We start from the raw sequence: 23,931 nt of genomic DNA on the forward strand, positions 1-23,931 counted from the left end.
GATCAAAACAGCATCTTCTGCCCAGTCACGGGCACTACTTGCCTGTGACAAGCTCGGCGATGCTTCTGTTTCCATCATAAAAGCTTAAATATGGTCCAGGGTGTCATATTTCACAGGGACCTTCCTTTGCAGTCTGACGATGAGGTGTAGGCCAATTTAGAGCGGTGAGGTGTCCATTTCGTCCAGCGCGTCCACTGGGGTCCAAGGGATAATCAGGTTGTCACTGGTGCCTTCATCTTGGCCTTCGAGGGTGGCACATTACCAGTGAAGGTCAGGTAATGGTCTACGGCTATGACATAAAGCCATATATCCCTCCCCTGATGTGATGCTTTAAGTGCTGGAACTTCGACTATATGACTTCCTGCTGTGCTTCTAACGACACATTTTAGGACTATGGACATACTTCACATCCCAATACTCCCTTTCTCTGGTTGGGTAACTGTAGTGGGTTAGGAACATGCAAGTCACCTATGTAGCGCCGAGTACAGGACACACACAGTGAGCTACACGAAATTATAATTACGTACGGTGTCGAATGATCCTAGTGATTATTTGCCCATAATTTTGGCCACTTTCAGCGGTTGGATGCGTGAGCACTAACAGGCCAACAATTGAGCGAGCAGTGTGTCTATGCAAGAACAGGAGTAATGTACGAAAACATTTTGCGTCACTCCACAAACCTTTGCAACGTTTCGTTCGCAGTTCGTTCGCTTGGGATCCCTTTGTTTCCTCGATTCGACTAAGTTGTTTGTTTCTGTATTGTTGTTTGAAATATTTCAACTGCAAGAGTTACTGGATCAATTGTACTGAGTGATTCTGATTAAACTGATGGTGTTCCGAGTGCTGTAGTGCGGGAGGTAGAAATTGCGGGACACTGAAACATCGTAGTTACGTTCATTAATCGGTGTGCTCGGAGTGTGTTCTGGAATAAATAATAGTTCCACTTTCTGCCATCAGGTGAAAATAAGGCGCTGCAATTAGTCAGAATATGATTTGGGTGCAGGAAAAGTGGAGGAACGAACAAACACATGATCACGATGGTTCTGGCACGTTCATCAGGGTATGGTCACAGGTTACTACGTGTGTTCAGTATGGTCTCCCGACTCAAGCAACATACCTCATGCGTAACACGAGGTCGTAGACAGTTGCTTGCAGTGTATCTCGTGTAATCAGAGCAGTATATTATCGTATGCTGTTTTTCAGCTCAAAGAGATTCGATAGCTGCGTCATAAACGCTATCCTTCAGCTATTTACACAACCAGAGGTCACATGAATTTAAGTTGGGGGATCTGGATCTTGAAATTGCCTGGGGATGGCGTGGAAGGAGGTTTCTTGTAGCAAATCTTTCCCATGGTGGCAAGCAACATGTGGTGTCGTCTCATCTTGCGTGAAAATGGTGGTGTGGACAAAGTTGCGTTCTTGCGATGCTGGAGTCACTTACTTTACAAGGGGGTCCTTACAATGTGCAGATGTCACTGTACACACAACAGCTGTTACCTCATCGTAGAAAAAAGGACTGAGAACCACACAGCACAGTCACATACGCTGAGTACAATGGATGTTCCTGCAAAGCATGTGGTGCCGGCCGTGGTCGCAGAGCGGTTCTAGGCGCTACAGTCTGGGACCGAGCGACCGCTACGGTCGCAGGTTCGAATCCTGCCTCGGGCATGGATGTGTGTGATGTCCTTAGGTTAGTAGTTCTAGGGGATTGATGACCTCAGAAGTTAAGTTCCATAGTGCTCAGAGCCGCAATATGTGGTGGAGCAGACCACATATGCGACAGTTCTGTGCATTCACGCACTGTGAGAGAAAAATGCATCTCGTTCATCCAGAGAATGTTCTCTGGCTACATGCCAATCATTTCCATGCATGCCGAAAAACGAATGGTAAAGTCACGGCGTCGTTACCTGTCTTGGGGTTCATTTCTGGCACATTCTGATTATTGTAGAGATACCAGTGTAAAATGCACGTCAAAATGTTTTGAACTATTTGCCAGGTTGAGACAATGCTCGTGATAAAGCTACAATGCTGGCTGAAGAATTTGTGGAATACCTGTTTCTTCAAATTGTCATTTATTGACATGAGGCTCTTCGCAGCTATTTCTGGCGGCGATATTTCCGCTATGCAGCGCTACTGTAGCTGCCGTTCTGATACAACAACTTCGCCAGCAGTGCTCGGTCTTTCTCATCTACTGTCGTTGCGTTTCATGCGGAAAACTTAAACCTGCTTAAGGCTTTGCACCTACAGACACTTTACGAAAGAAATCAAAACGCGTCGCCAAGCCACAAATAGCATACTGATGTCAAAACAGGAAACATTTCACATTAAGAATGCTTACAGCAGCATATTTTCACCTGCTGGCAAAAGTGGAACTATTACTTTATCAGCATACTCCGCGAGTGCACCGATTGGTGGACACACCTACGATGTGTCAGAGTCCTGCGATGTATACAGCTCGCACTGCAGTACTCGCCACAGCGTCAGCACATATATGCTGGCCAAGAAGCAGAGCTCGCCCAAGGTCACTGGGCACATGCATTCTTGTTCTCAACGCTGGGCGGATCCACGCCTCTGTTCCAAAGGGAAGGAGGAGCTTCATGATAAATGGCCTGTCATGCCATTATTACTGTGGTATTTCTGTATTAGGGAAGATACAGCGCGAAATTCGAATAATTTGCAATGGGTTTGCGTTTGGTGCATATTAGATAATATATTGTTATTGACGGGATGGACCCAACATACTGTGGAACTGAAATATTCATAGTATTCGCCATATGTCATAAACGGTTTGAAGTACTGAAAGGAAATGATAGCATGGAAAGGGTAGAATAGTTTACCACATAGCTAACCTGCGAAGTTTTCTTATGTAATGAGATAACGGCCAACGGCGTTGCCGCTGTGGTAACACCGGTTCCCGTCGGATCACCTAAGTTAAGCGTTCTCGGGCTTGGCTAGCACTTGGATGGGTGACCATCTGGTGTGCCGAGCGGTGTTGCACGCAGACCTGGTGAGGCAAACTGAGGAGATACTTGAGTGAGTAGTATGTAAGTAAGCTGTTTAGGTTTTTTTATTGGTAACGCCGCCGCCACGTAGCGCTCTGTATAAAAATCACTGGCTGTGCCATGCGCAGTCTGTGTTTAGTTTGCATTGTTTCTGCCATTGTAGTGTTGGGCAGCGGCAGCTGGATGCTAACAGCGCGTAGCGTTGTGCAGTTGGAGGTGAGCCGCCAGCAGTGGTGGACGTGGGGAGAGAGATGGCGGAGTTTTGAAATTTGTAAGAATTGGTGTCATGAACTGCTATATATATTATGACTAGTGAGGTAAATACATTGTTTGTTCTCTATTAAAATCTTTCATTTGCTAACTATGCCTATCAGTAGTTAGTGCCTTCAGTAGTTTGAATCTTTTATTTAGCAGGCTGTAGTGGCGCTCGCTGTATTACAGTAGCTTGAGTAACGAAGATTTTTGTGAGGTAAGTGATTTGTGAAACGTATAGCTTAATGCTAGTCAGAGCCATTCTTTCGTAGGGACTTTTGGAAGTCAGATTGCGTTGCGCTAAAAACTATTGTGTGTCAGTTTAAGCACAGTCTTGAATAAATTTTTCTAAGGGGACGTTTCAAGTAGTGGCTACGGTCTCGGAAACCGACCTAAGGCCGGCAGAGCGGTGTCCTGACCACATACACCTCACCCAGTGACGTCTGTGGCTGAGGATGACATGGCGGCCGGTCGGTACCGTTGTGCCTTCATGGACTGTCGAGGAGAAGTTTAGTTCTTTAATGAGACATACGAGTCACTACAGATTATTTCGATGAAATAATGTAATTATTTTCAGATTGATCGATAGCTGTTGAAATGAGTATTGCCAATGACTTGTAGCAGCATAACTGAAGGATTCACATTTTTATTTGCATACTAAGCATGAGCTTTTCATAAGCTATCGATCTCAGTCGCAATTACAACTGAATTAGCATGAAAATAACTAAACTGCACTGTGTTGTGGAAAAAGAGACTAATTTTGAAATGGCGACAAGAGGAAAAGGAAGGGCATAGAATTCAGGCAAAAATACATGCCTCCCTCCAATGCAATTTCAGCGTAGTCCTGTACCCATTATGTATTCAATAGTAGACAGTTGGCTTGAATTAATAACCGTATTTCTGTAACCTGTTCGCAGGCTCGCTAGCTATAGCTATGCGTTTGGGTAAAGGTTTCAGCTGCTGAATTACATCTCCGCTAATATCTAACAGAGAAGTCAAATACAAATTTTCACAGATTTAGATTTTAAAATGCTTTCATAATGAAATAATTTCATGAAACTATTGTGTAGTTTCAAACGTAGACAAACCTGCTATTAAGCATGTGCTGATGATATTTCGCTCATCTTCGTGTTCAGTTATGACTTCACATTTTGTTTTATTGTCAATGAGGTATCCTCCGCAGAAGCGTTACGTAAACACTTTGAGATGTTCTGATCACAATTTTATTATTCCAACTAGCCTTTCCACTACGTCTTCTCTAAAGTGTGTATTCTGCTCATATTGCACACAATAGGTGGTCCCCCTGCCTCTGTTTGTCTTCTTCCCCCATCTCTCTTTCTTCTCATCTGCCCACCTCTGTCTTCTCCTTTTCCTATTCATGCCTACCTTCTCCACCCCTTTTTGCCCATCGTATCTTCCTCTTCCCTTCTTCTGCCAATTTTCTTCCCCTCTCCCTGTATATCTCCTCCCAATGTTTACGACCACCTCCTCATCCCTTAGCTCCCTCTCTGTCTCCCCCTCCCCTTTCTCCTCCTCCTCTTCCTCTCTCCTCCCTCTTGTCACCACATAAACCTACTCGTCTCAACCTGTCCAACTCGCACTACCCATCTCCTCGAGCCAACCCCATCTTCCCATTTCCTCTTCTTCTTCCTCCTCTCCATTCCCTCCTCCTCTGTCCCCTTCCTGCCTCTGTCATTCACTTCTTTCTCCCCATCTCTGTTTAGCTTCTGTTGCTATCTTTCTGTCCATTTTCCCCCGCTCCACCGCAACGCCCACTCTCCCTACTCTATCTCAAACTGCCCCCATCTGTGCCCATCCACACGTGTATAATACCCTGCACAACAGGTCAATTAAGCAGGGTGATTCCACTCCAGCACAACAAACCTTTCATGCCAGGCAGTTAACACGTCATCGCTGAAAAACTTTTCTTGCGCAGTGTAAAGGCTGGCCTGTAAACCAAGTCGATTAGGCAGGCTGATACTATTTCCACTCTCTACACCTGTAAGTATGGCAGCCTGTATGGCAGAGGAGGTAAAACGTATCTGCTCTTATAGGAGCCGATTATTATGCGACCTACTGTTTCTGTGTTAAATTTGGTTGAAAGTAATCCATGGATTTCCAGAGAGATCTTGGTCATCAAAAAAAAAAAAAAAAAAGAAAATACACACTGCTTTATGTATAACACACATACGTTTTACGCATTTCGACTTCCATCATTATCAAAGGCAAATACTTAATGTCATCATTGTGAGTCAATAAAAATTTGTCAAAGTCGTTGGATGGTGTCTAGTCAACATTTCTTAGCAACAGGCAAGTGCAAACTGCCTTCAAAGATCAGGAAAACTGCTGACCTTCAGCAACATTCCTTAGTAGCAGGCAAGTGCAAACTGCCTTCGCAAGAGGCAAGTGGAAACTGCCTTCAAGGAGCAAGAAAATTCCTGATCTTTGTTGTCAGTTTGCACTTGCCTGTACTTAAGCTATCATGTATCCATTTGGATAAGTTTCTGCTGACTCACACTACTGGCATTAGCTAAATATGTGCCACTGATAATGAAGTCGGAACGTGTAAGGAATATTGGAATAACGAAACTGTGGTCAAGACAGCTCAGTGTGTTTAAGTGGATCTAAAGGCTGCTTTGTCTCAAGCTACTTTTATGCAAATTGTAGCTGTTAGCGACTTTGCATTGCAATAAATTAAAGATGTATTCAGAAACTAACTTCTAGTGAAGAAATATTTACACACAACTTTGAGCAACATTTCGCTAAATAAACTGCATATAACCAATTCATGGTGCAGCTGATGTCACTGTGACGAATAGCACAACTGCACCATCAGCGGATTTTTTTTCTTTCCTTTTAGCAACCGCATCTGTTTGCAAGCTAAATAATTTACGCCACCAACCGCAAAACGGGTCTTGTACGGTTTATGTCATAATGGCAGAAAGATTTGTCAGATTACTGTCAATGATCGACATTTAAAAATGAAAGCGAAAATGTCTAAATTGAATGTATTTGCAGTCTATCAAGTGCACGTAATTGAACACCGTAATGACGGGAATGGGTAGTGTCGTCAAATGTAGAGAGATTGATTGCGGTTTGTCAGCGAATGTATTAATTTGTTGTATTTGCCAATGTGGCTGTAAAACCGGAGGTGGTCGTATATAATTATTTTAATGAAAGCGTCAACAGTATTCGTACAAACGGAAACACCATGTGTTTACTTTTTTGCTTTTCTGTTTTGGCCGACCAGGGGCCGCGTGGCAATTTCAGTTCCTTCTAATTTGATCTTCTCTGTTCCTACAATATTCCTACAAGTTTTCACCATGTTTCTTTGTCATTTCTGCAGAACACTTCACACCTATTTTCCTGCTGCGTCTACACTGGAATACGTCTATACTCAACACTTCCCTTTTGAACATTCTTCTTTCTGCTGCTTGTTGTTCTTTTATATTGTGTATCCTAAAATGTTTTTTCAACTTTTCGGATTCAGCTTGTTGTTAATTTCTTTTCCTTCTTTGAAGACCTTCTTTGTCAGTCTATTATCACTCATTCTTTATAAATGCTACAGACTGTCATTCTCCTTTTCGTGGTAGTTTGTGCTATTTTTTATGTATTTCAACCTAATGCATCACTACTTCTTACTTTCCAGGTTTCTGTGGTTCTTTCTGGACCTAACATTATCATTATTCTTCTCTCTAACTTTTCTGCACTGGCTGGCGAAGAAGTGAAACACGAAGAAGAAGAAGAAGAAGAAGAATGAAAAGGAGAAGAGGTAACGGCCTCACATAGTATATGATGTTACAACAGTGATTGCAAAATCGGGAGGAGATTATCAAGAACTTAGCACTATGAGCAAGTTTATCAGTGTGACGTTCTACTTCGTCTGGCATGGATTTACATGCTGATTCGGTTGTGTGCTCTGCATAAGCAATATGGTCCACAGCTGTTGTAACTCGTCCTTAATATCTTTAATACTGGTCTGGGACATAGTTGACGTTCTACTTCGTACCACGTATGTCAGGAACATATAAGGAAATAATGCTGCACACGACAATACGTCAATATCACGCACGCAATTCATAGACACACATTTTGTGTATGGAAGAGTATTGTCCTACTGAGAAATGGCGTAAGAGTATCGTCTCATGAAAGGGAATACACGACGACGCAAGAGGTTCGTGACGAACACTTGTCCCGTAGAGAACCCTCATTCAATACCAGCCATGTCCAGGAGTCAGATGCAAGTGTTTTTCATGTCATGACGGCAGCAATAACACCACTATGGCTCTCGCCGACAATGATAACTCAGGGTAGCGCAAAGCCACGATTCAATGCTGAACGCAGTACGATGCCATTTGTCAGCAGTCCATATTTTCAGATCGAGGCACCAATACATTCGTAGACATTGGTGGTTTTGTGTTAACGTCGTGCGACATGACAGAACGATGCTAGGAGTCCATTACTTGTTCTCGGATGGCAGACGCGGATATGAAGGGGCTACGATGTATTTGGTGCAGAATACGGCGATCCTCCCTAGTGGTGGTCAGTTGTGGTCGAACGGAACCCTTACAACGAGTATGTCAGTCCTCGTTAACCCAAGCAGACCGACATCAGGTCACTGTCACATCAGAAGGCCCCACAAAACTAGATGCAGCACGTTTCGACCAACCGGCCAATGTGGACCTACAATGAGGCCTTTTCAAACCGTGTCAGGAGCTGACAGCGCTGTCTCACGCGAATACTCGGCATCTTCGTGTTCTTCAAGTGGACACTCAACATGTGCAGCTGTTCATGCTCCTCATATAACCTACCAGGTGAAATAAAAAAAACTAAACACGAACGACTCTAACGAAACCGTCACGAAGAATTGCAACTTCTATCATCCGCTTGTAGATGTCCGGTGACAGTGTGGACGAGTATGAAGTTGCCGGGCGTTGTGGCCGAGCGGTTCTAGGCGCTACAGTCTGGAACCGCGCGACCGCTACGATCGCAGGTTCGAACCCTGCCTCGGGCATGGATGTGTGTGATGTCCTTAGGTTAGTTAGGTTTAAGTAGTTCTAAGTTCTAGGGGACTGATGACCTAAGATGTTAAGTCCTGACCCTTTGCCTTTCAATTTCGACTCCTTTCTTATATATTTTTACGACAATTTTATCGCCGAAATTAACAACCATTCTGTCACTTTAATCATCCGTCTCCATAACTGGTCAGCGCCTGTTACTGCTGTGTTTAGGGCCCGGGTTCAACTACCGCTACTGCCAGCGATGTTCCCTTCGTGGGAGGACCCGAACGGTGTGCACACAGCCTCGTGATGCCAACCGAGGAGAGGTGCTCGCGTGAGAAGTCGGCTGGGAGAGCGCTTTGCTGCCCCCACTCCACTCTGTACCTCGCCCACATGTAGCCACCTGCAGAGGATGACACGTCGGTCTGTCTGTCGGTCTGTTTGTCGGTCTGTCTGTCTGTCGGTCGGTCGGTCGGTCTGGTCCTGCATCCAGGATGACAACAGATCAAACTCACGTTCAGCCATCCTGATTTGAGTTTTCCGTGATTTCCCTAAATCGCTTCAGGTTTGGTTTGGTTTGGTTTGGTTTGGTTGTTGGGGGAAGAGACCAGACAGCTTGGTCAGCGGTCTCATCGGATTAGGGTAGGATGGGGAAGGAAGTCGGCTGTGCCCTTTTAGAGGAACCATCCCGGCATTTGCCTGGAGTGATTTAGGGAAATCACTGAAAACCTAAATCAGGATGGCCGGACGCGGGATTGAACTGTCGTCAAATCACTGCAGACAAATGCCGGGATGGTCCCATTGAAACGGTACGGCCGATTTCGTTCCGTTCACCATCCTTCCCTTCTCCGAGCTCGTGTTCCGTCTCTAATGACCTCTTTGTCGACGGTACGTTAAACACTAATGCCCTCCTTCAGGTTTTTCCTTCATTCTTCCCTGTCTCCCAGTTTATTTCGCCATGCTTCCGTTCTCTATCCTCCTCCTCCTCCTCCTCCTCCTCCTCCTCCTCCTCCTCCTCCCCCTCCCCCCTCTCTTTGTCCATTATCTAGTTCCCCTCCCTGTCTCCACACTCCTTCCCTCCCTATCCGTGCCCATCTCCTCCTTCCTGCTCCCTGCCTGTCCACATCCTCCTCGCCCCCTTCTTTCTTTCGTTCTCCACTTTATCACCTCCACCGATATTTACCAAATTTGATTGAAATCGTTCCAGGGATTAATGATGAGCTTTTTGCCTGCGTACGTATTTCACACCTATTTGTACACGTACTTCACCTGCATCTCTAGCGAATTTCCCCCTGCAGCTTAAGTTTCACGCGACTCAATCTTTATCATGTCAAATCACCTGAACTATGACCTGTAGCATATTATTATTTTTCAGATATATCCAGCGTAAATTCGGCTACTGGATGTGAGATGTTTCAAATAGAGTTAGTTGTAAAGAAATAATAAATTAGCACGCCGTGATTCATACGGTACTTTTATCGCATGAACAGCGAAGATGTAGTAAGCTGTAAACTGTTTTTCTTTCTCCATTTCGTGGAGTCATATGCACGAAAAAGCTTCATAAAAGTTTGAAATTATGTGTAATGTTTGTAGTAAGTCGTTAAGTGTTCTGATTCTCAAATTATGAATGAATGTATTCCGGCTAATTTTCGCGCCTTGGGTTAACGCTGCCGTAGATACATTCAAAGTTTCTGAGTGTGATACACGACATACTGTGTTAAACGTTCACGTAATCTTTCACACAGGATAACCAGGAACACACATCGTCATCTGACCATTGGACAGACATAGTAATAAGCGTCCCTGGCGTAGAGAAACAACTGAAATATTCGAAAGCAAATGAATCACCGGGTCCGGATGGAATCCCAATTCCGTTTTACAAAGAGTATTTACGGCACTATCCCCTTGCCTAGTCTGCATTTATTGTGAATCTAAGTTGCATTTTATAAATTTTTAAGCTGGACTGAGTAAATATCCAGTTACTTTTGGAGCCATTTTCGTGTTTATGTGGTTATATGGCGGATGGTTTTCATGTGCAGCTACTTCTGCACCGTCTGATGATGCCCCGAAAGGGTGAAACGCGTGATTGATGTTAAGTAATTTCGCAACAAAAACTGTTTTTATTTTGAAATGATCTGGTGGGGGCTTGTAAGATAGAAGACCCTGATTTCTTAAATTTTCCACAGAGAGGTTTATTGATAATGCAAAGTTTCAAAAAAGCATAGGTGACTCCACGATATCAGAAGGGCAGAAGAACTGACCAACAAAATTACACACCAAAATCCCTAACTTCGGGTTGCTGCAGAATCCTTGAACTTATTCTCAGTCCGAATATAAGAAACTTTCTTGCGACTGATAAGCTTATGTCCACGAATCAGCATGGCTTTAGAAAGCATCGCTCGTGCGAAACTCAGCTTGCCCTTTTCTCAGATGATCACCTCTTGCCCTTCATCCACAGTTCACAGGATGGATCCGTATTTCTAGGTTTCCGCAAAGCGTTTGCGACGGTGCCCCATTGCAAGCTGCTAACGATGGTACGAGCATATGGAACAAGTTCACAGATACATGGGTGGCTCGAAAACTTCTTAAGTAATAGAACCCATTATGTTGTCCTCGACAGTGAGTGTTCATCTGAGACAAGGGTATCGTCAGGAGGCCGGCCAGGGTAGCCGAGCGGACAGGGTGGGCTGAATTTGCGGCCGTTTGCTGATAATGCCGTCATGTACGGTAGGGTGTCGAAATTTAGTGACTGTAGAAAGACACCAGACGTCTCAGACAAAATTTCCAGTTGGTGTGCTGAATGGCAGCTAGCCCTAAATACGGAAAAATGTAGGGTAATGCGGACTAGTAGGAAGGTCAAACCTGTAACGTTCGGGTACAGTCATGCAAGTATCCTGCTTGACACGGTCAATACGTTTTAAATATCTGGGCGCAACATGCAGAGTGATATGGAATTGAATTGGCATGTGAGATCTTTGCTAGGGAAGGGGAATGTCGACATTGGCTTATTGGGTGAACTTAAGGAAAGTATGTTCATCTGTAAAGGAGACCGCACGTAGGACGTTGGTGCGACCTATTCTTGACTACTGCTAGAGTGTTTGGGATCCGTACCAGGTAGGGTTGAAGACACTGAAGCAATTACAGGCAGGCTGCTATATTTGTCACCGATAGGTCTGAACAACACTTACGGAGATGCTTCGGGAACTCAAATGGGACTCCCCTGAGCGAAGGCGACGTTCTTTCCAAGGAACACAAGTGAGAAAATGTAGAGAACTGTCATTTGAAGCTGACTGCCACACGATTCTACTGCCGCCAACATACATTGCGCGTAAGGACTACGAAGATAAAATAAGAGAATTTAAGGCTCATACGCATCCATATAAACAGTTGTTTTTCCTTCACTCTATTTACGATTGGAGCGGGAAAGGAAATAACAATTAATGGTACAGGGTACTCTCCGCCACGCACCGCGCGGTGGCATGCGGAGTATCTACGAAGATGTAGATGAATGTTTTAGTTGACATAACTGAGTAGGTTATCACAGTATTTGCACTTGTTTTAAATTCGGCCAGTAATTCTGTGAAATATTAAAGATAAAATTTTTGTTATTGCAGTGTCCAGTAGATAGGCAACCTGTAACTGGGATTGTGTCGTTTTGTGAAATACATGGTTGTCAGAATCAGTCTGAAAAGCTTGCAAGGGTGTTTCTGGCTGGGTGGTGCTGAGAAACAATTGTTAAGAAAAAAAATCGATACGTTGCTCCGTTTCTGAGTTAATTAGCATTGCAGTTAGCCAATCAGGGCGTTAGACGCGCAGAAACAAACAGCCCGCCACATCCAGTGTCACTTGTTCTCATAGTGTGGCTTAGATGACAGAGTACGTGACTGCTCAGCGTGTTGGTCGCATTCAGGGTAGAGGAACAGGATAGTGAACGAATTGGGTGAGTTGAAACAAGATTGGATTGGATTGTTTGGGGGTAAGGGACCAAACAGCGAGGTCATCAGTCCCATCGGATTAGGGAAGGAAGTCGGCCGTGCCCTTTCAAAGGATCCATCCCGGCCTGGAGCGATTTAGGGAAATCACGCAAAACCTAAATCAGGATGGCCGGACGCGGGATTGAACCGTCATCCTCCCGAATGCGAGTCCAGTGTGCTAACCGCTGCGCCAGCTCGCTCGGTTTGGTCGGATTCGATTCTTACTAGCGTCACATGTCCAATTTTTGTATCGCTCTCTTGTTCGGCTTTAGGAAGCCGAATGAAGAACACTGTCTCTGGCGGGCCGCTTGAATCTGCGCTGGCAACGACCTAGTTGGCTAACTTCTATACTGATTAACTCGAAGACGGAGCAACGTATTGAATTTTTTCCTTAAGTTATTTCTCAGTGCAGCTTATCTTGCAACGCCCTTACAAGATTTTTCAGACTGTTTTTGACTATCATATAGGAGTCGCTGTATTCGTCTCTCCATGAGGCACTGAAAAGTACATTGTTCTGTTTAAATAAACCATTCGCCCTTGTCACGATTGACACAAGCGTTAGTTAGATAGTAGATACAAAAGGATTGCACGCTCTTCTGATTACTATCGTATGCCGAACACCCCGTTTCGATATAATGAACAGTTTACGAAATAAATTGGGGGTGCAAGTTTCAGGTGACTCGCTCTGTACAAGGTGCTTACAAAGCACAAAGAAAACTCGGGGCCGTCCTGTAGTTTACATACAATTAATGACATCGGAGGTAGGTATATGAATTCCATTCGTAAGCAAAGTGAAAATTCATGGCCGCGCGGGATTAGCCGAGCGGTCTGGGGCGCTGCAGTCATGGAGTCTGCAGTCATGGACTGTGAGGCTGGTCCCGGTGGTGATTCGAGTCCTCCATCGGGCATGGGTGTGTGTGTGTGTGTGTGTGTGTGTGTGTGTGTGTGTGTGTGTGTGTGTGTGTGTGTGTCCCTAGGATAATTTAGGTTAAGTAGTGTCTACGCTTAGGGATTGATGACCTTAGCAGGTCCCATAAGATTTCACACACATTTGAACATTTTTGAAAATTCATTTCTGACCCAGCTGAACTTTTTTTTTCCTCCACTGTTTCTTGAATGTGATACACTTTACAAGAAGTGACGGACAAAAAGGCAGATAGGACGAATGCATTGTACACAGGCAACAGCGCACGTGGAATCGTCTGCTATTGGCATGGTTAAGGTCTCTGCTGCAGCAGCCCGAGGCGAAGCGTGGCCGTAATCTGGAATCTCGCGGGGGTTCCCCGCCCGTGCAGGCGATAGCAGCACCAGCGGCGGCGGGATCTCCAAACAGCCCCGGGCGGCCAATAAACGAAGCCCGCCCCCCCCCCCCCCCCCCCACCTACCTCATCCCTCACACCACACCACGGTCTTATCTCGCCTCTCCCTTCCTAGAGGAGGAGGAGGAGGAGGAGGAGGGAAGGGGGATTTCTGGGTAGAGGGAGGTGGGGTTAGGAGTGGGGATTTCAACCAGTATAAACAGCTGAGAGGCGCCTAAGGGGTTAACAATCGCCAAACTGCGTAGGCAGCCTGTGGAGCTACATTGCCTATCATCTAAAGACGTCAGGGAGATCCTGTCGGCGGAAGTGTTTACAACTGTCGCCTGCAGGCTTCCTCCTGCTCATTTAACCTCGCTCCAACGAAACAGCGTATCTTGACAGTTCAGGTAGATCAGCTAGTTCCCTATTTAATACCATTATGCTACAGAAGCGATAGACAGCAGATGATACCAATGATACCAAATTAGCTTTGTGACTGACCGAAGGGTTCTCTCCAAACCACTGTGAAGTGCGTGCTACTGGCTACTTCCCGTTTTACGAGTTACTAGGATATCGTTCCTTCACAATGTAGAGAGAGAGAGAGAGAGAGAGAGAGAGAGAGAGAGAGAGAGAGAATGATTCGTTGTAACGCCTCTGTGCACATTGTAATCAGTCTAATCCTGTCCTCGCAATCCTTATAGGAGTGATAGTACCACCTCAAGTTGATTCTAGAAACTTTCTAAGTAGGTTGTGTTGGGATAGTTTGCTTCTGTCTACAAGAGTCTGTTGGTTCAGTTTGTTTAGTACCTCCGTGCCATTCATGGGTCAAACAAACCTGTGACCATTCGTGTTGCCCTCTCTGCACACATTCAATACCCCCTGTCAGCCCTATTTGGTACGGCGTCCCGAATAGTTGAACGTCATTCTAGGATTAATCAGACTGGTAAGGAATCTCCTTTGTAGACTGACTGCATTTCACTAATAACTCTATCAATGAACCGGAGTACAGCACCTGCTTATCTATAACTGACTGCATGTGATGGTACAATTTCGTATCCCTGAAAACTGTTACACAAATCAACGTATTCCATCTGTGACTCACTGATGTTGCACTCATAGGATATTGCGTTTCCAGTCTTTGGCAGCACTTTTAAATTTCATCAATGTCTCACTGATTATTTGTGCAGTTCTTTCATTGCTGATAAGTGGATCATCTGAGAAAAGTCTGAGGTTGCTATTTATAGTCATGCATGCATGTTTTTAAAATGAACTTTTAAGCGGCAGCGAACCTTCAAACGAAGTCTACGGTGTGAAGAGTTTTAGAACAATTAAAGAGTGCTTGTGGAGAAAGAATGATGACGAATCATACCATGTTCTCAGTCACGATTCCAACTAGTAGTCAAATGTGTGTGTGTGTGTGTGTGTGTGTGTGTGTGTGTGTGTGTGTGTGTGTGTGTGTGAGAGAGAGAGAGAGAGAGAGAGAGAGAGAGAGAGAGAGAGAGAGAGAGAGAGAGAGAGAGATTCACGACTTCTGCATTATTGGACCCAAAACGGCGAATCGTGATAGACATGATATTTCAGTTTCATTGTTTCAGTAATAACAACATTAATAATAATAATAATAATAATAATAATAATAATAATAAGAGAATATTTGAACCACAGTTAGGGGGGCAGGGTTCTGGAAAAGCAGATCATGCATAGAACAAGTCAAAACATTAAAGCACATCTTAGAAGTTACAAAAAGTAGTAGTTTTAAATGTGTGGTTCCATTTGTAGATTTTGAAGAAGTCTAAGGAACTTTTGATAGAAATACATTAACAAAATTGAAGTATCAGACATCTATGAAGTATATATACAGACTATGAAAATTTATACCAAGGCCTGGATTTGAACCCAGGTGCCATTATTCATCCAGGATGGATAATGACAGAATAATGACTAAACAAATCCAAAATAAAATGGCTGAGACAAGTAGGAAGAGAGAGAGAAAATGTAGGAGGTGCGTTGGACGCAATAAGAAACAGAACGCTTTTTAAAGAAGCAATATAACAGGCAATCGTCCAGGACAGAAAAATACAGCAGAAACTATGAGAAGACAAGAAAGAATATTTTAGAAAGACGAAAGACGTGTGAGCCGAAAGAAAACTACAATTGAAAACAAAGAAGCAGAAATAATGTTATTGTTTTTATCGTATTCTTCAAAGGGGTTTTCCGAAATAAAAAACGAGACAAAGTTGGAAGACGTTACTAGTCGTCGTATCATGAAAAAAACAAAAATGAGGGCACAGTCTGATGATTACCTAGGAGGTGGTGTAGTCGCCCTTCTTCTTCTTTTCCTTTTGTCCATATGAGGAAAATATTGATTCGCGTCAGCTTCGTTTCTTGTCCAGTATTCTTTCATTTTCACATTTTCCAACTTGCTTCGCTCTTCCGTCGACGATAATTTTGTTGTGGCTCTAGTTCTGTCTTGGAAACCTGTCCAAGCCTGCATTTTTTTATTTGAGAGTCACCCTGTCGCAAATCTCTGGTTTCTGTATTGGCATTTCTTCCAGACCCCTTTTTTATCTTTCTGATCTAGCGTACTTTGCTTGTCTTGTTCACAAAAAAAAAACTTGTATTTGGTATGTTAATCTCCCATGGTCAATTCATAGGATGTGTGCGAAGAACACGCCCCTTGTTTTCCTGTTGATATGCAAGATTCTCTCTGCGTGGGTGTACAGTTCTTGGTTCTCACGTCTTCTAAATCGACCATGTTCTGTTCTTCGTGGTCCCGAGGTCCTCCCGAAAATCTTCCGTTCCACTAGTTTTAGCCTCTTAAGCATGCTGTTCACACTAGGTTAAGAGTTTCTGCTGCATATAAGGCTGCAGAGCTCATCAGTGTCTGATAATGTCTTAGTTTTGCATTGATCGGAATTTTCTTCTTGTTGTACATGTTCATAGTTAGTTTGTATTGTAAATTCATTTTGTTTATTCGTGATGCCATTGCTTTCTTTCCTGTTAGCCCAATTTCTATCCATTCTCGTAGGTACTGAAATATCTCCACATTCTGAAGTTTCCATCTCTCTGTTATCATCCATCTACGACAGGTGTTGCAGCCTCTTAGCTTACGTATGCCACACTGGGAGAAGACGAGTATTTTTGGGCTGTACTTAATATAATAAACACTAACAATAACCGCGTTGATACTTGCTTTGGCCGCATGTGGTCCGCCCGTTGGACACCACTGATGTAGGCGTTGCCTTGATGCTTGCAATATAATTGGTCTTCTCGACAGCGATGTGTAGGCGTGCTCTAGCCGCTCGTTTCTGTAGTCGCGTGGTTTGGTTAACCGCCGCTTCTAATGATTCCGACATCATCACTGTCTTCTGCGAATGCTAGAAAATGTACCTGTATTCCGTCTTTGGTGCACTCCAGTCGTATTCTGCCCAATTTCTGGTCGCCACTTCCCGACCACATTACCAAGTACACAGTTAAACAGTAAAGGGGAAGGTCGGTTTTTCGGTATCACACAGGTTTTTTTTTTTTTACTAAGGGCCCCTGTAAGCTTTCCTGTGAACTCGAGCTTCGATAGCTTAAGGCCTGTTTGATCAGTTCATTGGATTTTTTTTATCCAAATTCATCTCTTCTGAGATTTGGAACAGTGTTTGTCCGTCTACTGAATCATAAGATTTCTTTTGGTCTACGAATGTGAGCACGAAATTCTTGTTCCTCTGTTTTTTGATTCGAGATCACGAGTTTCAGGTCCAAAATTTGTTCAAGGCATGATATCCCCTTTTCTCACTAGTTCGTGGATTTAGTTGCTTTCTCACTCTGTTCACCAATGCTTTTGAGAACATTAGGTTGGTGCATAAGTTCGCAGCGTTTTAGTGTTTCATGTTGGTATTCCGGTTCGCTATAGGTTTATGTATCGATTGTCATATTTTATTTGTAGTTCACTGTTGTTATTCGATTTTACATACTGCCTTTTTGTTCTTTGGAGATAGTGAGAGGAACTGTGCACGCTAGAGGTAGTGGCAAGTGGAGAAATCAGAACGTTTCCATAATATTCAGTAGAGGGGTGACAGCAGCGGAGACAGCCAGAAACATTTGCCCCGTTAACGATGATAATGCCTTTGAACACAGCACGGCAATTAAATGATATTCTCGTTTTAAGAGGATTGTTTTGACATTATGACTCTTAACATTCACGACGACGTTCGGGGTTTGATAAAGATTATTTAAACGCATTAATCCACTATTATCCACGCCATTGTACTCGAGAACTGGCAAATGTTATGAACTGTGATGATTACACTGTCGTGTGAGTACCGCATGCTCAACGCCAAAATCAGTAAGAACACCGGGTGGCCATGTGCGTTTCTGCTTGCTCGTCATCGGTTCGGTCGCGAACAGCATCGACCATTTCCATCTTGTATCGTTACTAGTGACGAGAAATGGTGACTTTATGCTAACTTAACGACAAGAAAGGAATGCGCTCCGAACGTGGCTCGCCTCAAAACCGCGTGCTTTCTGCAGTCGCGGAATGGAAAAGTTTCCCCAGCGTTGGCAGACTGTTGTAAATAGTGAACCACAATATGTTACTGATGACTAAAATCTCTGTTCTACATCTACATTTATACTCCGCAAGCCACCCAACGGTGTGTGGCGGAGGGCACTTCACGTGCCACTGACATTCCTCCCTTTTCTGTTCCAGTCGAGTATGGTTCGTGGGAAGAATGACTGCCGGAAAGCCTCCGTGCGCGCTCGAATCTATTTTACATTCGTGATCTCTTCGGGAGGTATAAGTAGGGGGAAGCAATTTATTCGATACCTCATCCAGAAACGCACCCTCTCGAAACCTGGCGAGCAAGCTACACCGCGATGCAGAGCGCCTCTACATCTACATTTATATCTACATTCATACTCCGCAAGCCACCCAACGGTGTGTGGCGGAGGGCACTTTACGTGCCACTGTCGTTATCTGCCTTTTCCGTTCCAGTCGCGTATGATTCGCGGGAAGAACGACTGTCTGAAAGCCTCCGTACGCGCTCGAATCTCTCTAATTTTACATTCGTGATCTCCACGGGAGGTATAAGTAGGGGGAAGCAGTATATTCGATACCTCATCCAGAAACGGACCCTCTCGAAACCTGGCGAGCAAGCTACACCGCGATGCAGAGCGCCACTCTTGCAGAGTCTGCCACTTGAGTTTGCTAAACATCTCCGTAACTCTGTCACTATTATCAAGTAACCCTGTGACGAAAACGCACCGGTCTTCTTTGGATCTTCTCTATCTCCTCCGTCAACCCGATCTGGTACGGGTCCCACAGTGATGAGCAATGCTCAAGTATAGGTCGAACGAGTGTTTTGTAAGACACCTCCTTTGTTGATGGACTACATTTTCTAAGGACTCTCCCAATGAACCTCAACCTGGTACCCGCCTTACCAACAATTAATTTTATATGATCATTTCATTTCAAATCGTTCCGCACGCATACTCCCAGATATTTAACAGAAGTAACTGCTACCAGTGTTTGTTCCGCTATCATATAATCATACAATAAAGGATCCTTCTTTCTATGTATTCGCAATACATTACAATTGTCTATGTTAAGGGTCAGTTCCCACTCCCTGCACCAAGTGCCTATCCGCTGGAGATCTTCTTGCATTTCGCTCAATTTTATAATGCTGCAACTTCTCTGTGTACTACAGCATCATCCGCGAAAAGCCGCATGGAACTTCCGACACTATCTACTAGGTCATTTAGATATATTGTGAAACGCAATGGTCCCATAACACTCACCTGCGGCACGCCAGAGGTTGTTGTGTGTGTTTAGGCAAAACGCTACGAATTTATGCACCAACCCAATATGTGTAACGATTAAGAAGCCATATACCGTATCACTCGGTGTACAATAAGGAATTTAAAAAAATTATACCTAGTGCAGAGTGGAACTCGCGAACTCGAGTATTATAACGCAAAACTCTAACTACTGTTCCATTTAGACAACATAGTTGTTCAGTACTGAGTGCAGGTACGTGTCCCCCTTGCGGTTACAGTGTCGCCAAATTCTTTCTTTTTATGCTGTTAGTACGATGGGGATCGCGGTTTTACGTCGGAGTGCGGGAATTTTGGTTCACCCCCTGTAGTGAACAACAGCGGAGCTGTCCCACTTCGGTGGAACGCCGCTGACGACACCTTTGTCCACGGTGAACACTCGCCGTCCAAGACAAATTAACGAGTCATAACGAACATCATCTAACGTTTATCTTGCGTGGTTAAACAGACACCAATAAAATCCCGATGCTTTCAAGAATCGATCTCCCACGCATAAAACACCCTCAAACGTACTGATTACTTTTACAAATGCGGTAAAGTGTTAAATATTTGACTTTAAGCATGTAAGCTAGCTAAGTCGACGAAAGGTTTGAAATTAAGTTTAAAGTTTATTGGAAGTCTCTAACTGCTCTAATTATCAAATAATGGAGGGACATAATCTGGGTAATTTGTTCTCCATTGCAGGCAAAACCTAATTTTTCACACACCTCAATGTCTGTGACGTCTTATCTCCTGACTGTGTTGCAAAATAGAGTCGGTAGGAAAGAAGTAACAAATTAAAACATCATGTGCGATGCTGAAGTTTTACTGGACGAACAAAGAAAATGCAGTAAGCGATAAACTTTTCTTCCTTTCGTCATTTTGAGAGAAAAGTCAACGATAAAAAGTTTGGTAAGTATTTAAAATTGTGTGTGAAGTGCTAAGTACTCTCATTGTCAAATGACATAATGGAAGTCAAATTTTTTAGTCCCTGGAGGCCATTAGATAGGTAACCTCTAACCGATATCGGGTTCCGGAAGGTTCCTTTGTAATCATTATATTAACACCCGAACATCGAAAACCGAAATACCAACTTTAAATATTAATTAAACAAGTAGGTCAATGAAAGATTTATACTTCTAAGACACTTTTCCATAATCGTGAATCCGCAGTTCGTGTTCTTGCGGTAGCGTTCTCACTTCCCGCGTACGGGGTTCAAAAAAATGGGTCAAATCACGCTAAGCACTATGGGACTTAACATCTGTGGTCATCAGTCCCCTAGAACTTAGAACTACTAAAACCTAACTAACCTAAGGACATCACACCCATCCATGTCCGAGGCAGGATTCGAACCTGCGACCGTAGCAGTCTCGCGGTTCCGGACTGAAGCGCCTAGAACCGCTCGGACACCCGGCCGGCCCGCGTAAGAAGTCTCGGGTTCGATTCCCGGCGGGGTCAGGGATTTTTCCTGCCTCGAGATGACTGGGTGTCGTCGCCATCATTATCGTAATTCAACCCCATTATGGTCGGAGGAAGACAATGGCAAACCATCTCCGCCAGGACCTTCCTTGTACGGCGGTGCGGGTCTCCCGCATCATCCCATACGCTCTTCAGAGTATGGGACATCATCATCATCATCATCATCATCATCATCATCATCATCATCATCATAATCGTGCATAAGGAAAATGATGTGTGTTCATAGCCGTTAAGAGGGGTAATAGGAAGTGAGGAAGTAGAGGTACACACATCAGAAACCCCCCCCCCCCCGTACACTCTCTCTCTCTCTCTCTCTCTCTCTCTCTCTCTCTCTCTCTCTCTCTCTCTCTCTCTCTCTCTATCCCCCCCCTCCCTCCCCCTCCCTAAGGAGGTTAAAAATTAAATGTTTCACATGGTTCACTCGCAGTTACAGACGGATACCGCTCCCAACTGCAGGTGTCGGCAGCGGAAAACAAAACATCGTAGTAACGAAGCTGCCGCGGAAACAGTGTACATAGCGTTGTTTATTGGTGTCGTTTTCTCGCTTACTTTTGGTTAAGAGTAATAGAACACAAACGGGCGGGAATGAAACATGAAACAGGCCGGCACGTACAACTTTAGCGTTAACAAATAATAGAAATAATGTGGACATTGATAATGATAATTCTGTTGCTGTTGAAAAATACATTTAAATGCGCACGAAATGATTTTGAGAGAATTGCGGTTTGGATTTACAGTTAAGATTTCGTAATGAGAGATGTTTCACATCTGAGATTACTTTAAGTGGATACAACACGGTTCACATTGTGTTGTGATGAGGGTTATGTTGGTTTACCGCTGTTAACACACAACTTATTTTTCAATACTCTGCTTCAAGTACTCAATTCAAATGATCAAAGAAATATTGAAATACTCGTTGCTAGAATGCAGCATTTCTAATGGTCAGTTCTGAGGATAAAATTTCAGGCGAAGTTTTGCGTCTGGTGTATCTCTTTCATACATGACACTTGATACTCCATCTTCAGGCCACGAGTGGCCTACTGGGACCATCCGACCGCCGTGTCATCCTCGTGGAGGATGCGATAGGTGGGGTGTCGGGTGAGCCACTCCGCTCTCCCGGTCGTTATGATGATAATCTTGACCGAAGCCGCTACTATTCGGTCGAGTAGCTATTCAATTGGCATCAAGAGGCTGAGTGCATCCCGAAAAATGGCAACAGCGCATGGCGGCCTAGATGGTCAGCCATCCAAGTGCCGGCCACGCCCGACAGCGCTTAACTTCGGTGATCTCACGGGAACCGGTTTATCCACTGCGGCAAGGCCGTTGCCACTTACGATCACAGACTACCGGAAAATAATTAGTACACCGTTTTAGAAGTTTCTATCTCCCCCAAGATGTATTGTTGCAAGAGTACACATGGACTGCATGAAATAATTATTTACAGATCAATAGACACACCTCATATCGCTACCTGATATCGACCTATATGCAGACACCCATATTATTGCGTGGTGTAGGCTCCACGGATGACTATCCACGCGTTGACTCTGGCATCCAGTCGATCGTACAGCTGGGGAATACTGTACTGCTGGGGAATACACGACTGCTCGGCCTGTTCAGGTACTTCTGCAAGAGTTATTGGTTGGGGAATCACACGAGTCACTTCTCGTCACTTCATATTCCACTCGTGCTCTATTGGAGACAAGTCCGGAGATCGTGCTGGCCAGGGAAAGTGCTGCACGTCTTGCAGAGCACGTTGAGATTCACAGGCAGTGAGTGGCCGAGCATTATCCTGTTGGAATAACACATCACCTTGCTGTTGCAAGGACGGTAAAAGAACGGGTCTGAACCAACTTTCTACACCAGAGCTGTAACTTATCACAGCCCAGACTATCAGCATGTCCAACTTGTGCGGCAGTTCTCCGAAAGGAGAACACTCGGAAGGCCACATTTTTGACCTCTCTCTAACTCGCTCGGTTGGTTGTAGGAAGCACCAGTGTGTCTCCGTGGCATGCTTGCTTCACACGTTTGCACCACACTGAGCCTTCTGACTGTGAGCATTCGCTGTTTATAGAGTAGGCGCTGAGTGGGGTAGGCGCTGAGGGGACCCGCCAGGTTAGCCGAGCGCGCTAACGCGCTGCTTCCTGGACTCAGGTAGGCGCGCCGGCCCTGGATCGAATCCACCCCGCGAATTAACGACGAGGGCCATGGATGTGGTTTTTAGGCGGTTTTCCACATCCCCCTAGGTGAATACCGGGCTGGTCCCCACGTCCTGCAACAGTTACACAGCTCGCAGACATCTGAACACTTTCGCACTACTCCCGAGGGGTACGGGGTGGCGGCAGGAAGGGCATCCAGCCACCCCTACAACTAACATAGCCACATCTGATTAACCATGTCGACCCTGCGTATCTGCGGGAAAAACGGCACAAGCAAAAAAAAAAAAAAAAAAGAGGGAGGGAGGGATAGGAGGAGAGAGAGTAGACAGAGTAGACACTGATGGAGCTCTGGTAGCTATGCTACTACACTATCTGTGGGCGGACGACGTTGAAACCACTGTCAGTACATCTACTGTCCCCCAGGTTGCATGTGCATCGGACAAAATCATCATTTTTTCACGTGTACTAATTGTTTTTGGGCAGTGTAGATACGCGCAATTACGGTAGCAGTCCCACAGCTGTCCCCCGGGGTACTGTTACAGCTACCTCCAAATCTGGTTATTTCTCCCCGATAATAGTGATCGCCATCATTAAGGTCTTGACACACTCTGAGCAGCTTAAGCCCAGCCGCATGCGCTGGAGATCTGCTAATGCAGCGGAGACGGACGTTGCCCGGAAAGCGTGTCCGCGGTCTATCGCGGCCGTCCACAGCGGATCCTTCCGCTCTGTTATGAGACGGGATTTAAACTGTAATTACAGCGGGGGCGTCTGTTTGGGCCGGGATTCTAATTAAAAGCTGATCCCGCCGGCTCAGGCGAGGATAAATGAGATAATGATTCCTTCTTTGTGCACGGCCGCCCGCCAATCGCTCGGCCAGCGGATCCGCTGAGGAAAGGCAATTTCTCCGAGAGACCAGTCGGCGGCAAAGTTTTTAATTAAATTTGTGTCCTGGCGTGAGCGCACATCTA

The 23,931-nt window shown here is 44.8% G+C and overlaps 1 protein-coding gene and 1 pseudogene across 6 annotated transcripts in view; both read right to left on the reverse strand.

Annotated features, from left to right (window-relative positions):
• LOC126293440 (CUGBP Elav-like family member 4) overlaps window positions 1-23,931 on the reverse strand; it is a 669,441-nt gene that overhangs the window by 505,674 nt on the left and 139,836 nt on the right. The window lies entirely within an intron of this gene.
• On the reverse strand, window positions 22,015-22,132 carry LOC126293828 (5S ribosomal RNA; annotated as a pseudogene).

The sequence above is a fragment of the Schistocerca gregaria genome, chromosome 10 (genome assembly GCF_023897955.1).
Source record: "Schistocerca gregaria isolate iqSchGreg1 chromosome 10, iqSchGreg1.2, whole genome shotgun sequence".
Taxonomy (NCBI): Eukaryota; Metazoa; Arthropoda; class Insecta; order Orthoptera; family Acrididae; genus Schistocerca; species Schistocerca gregaria.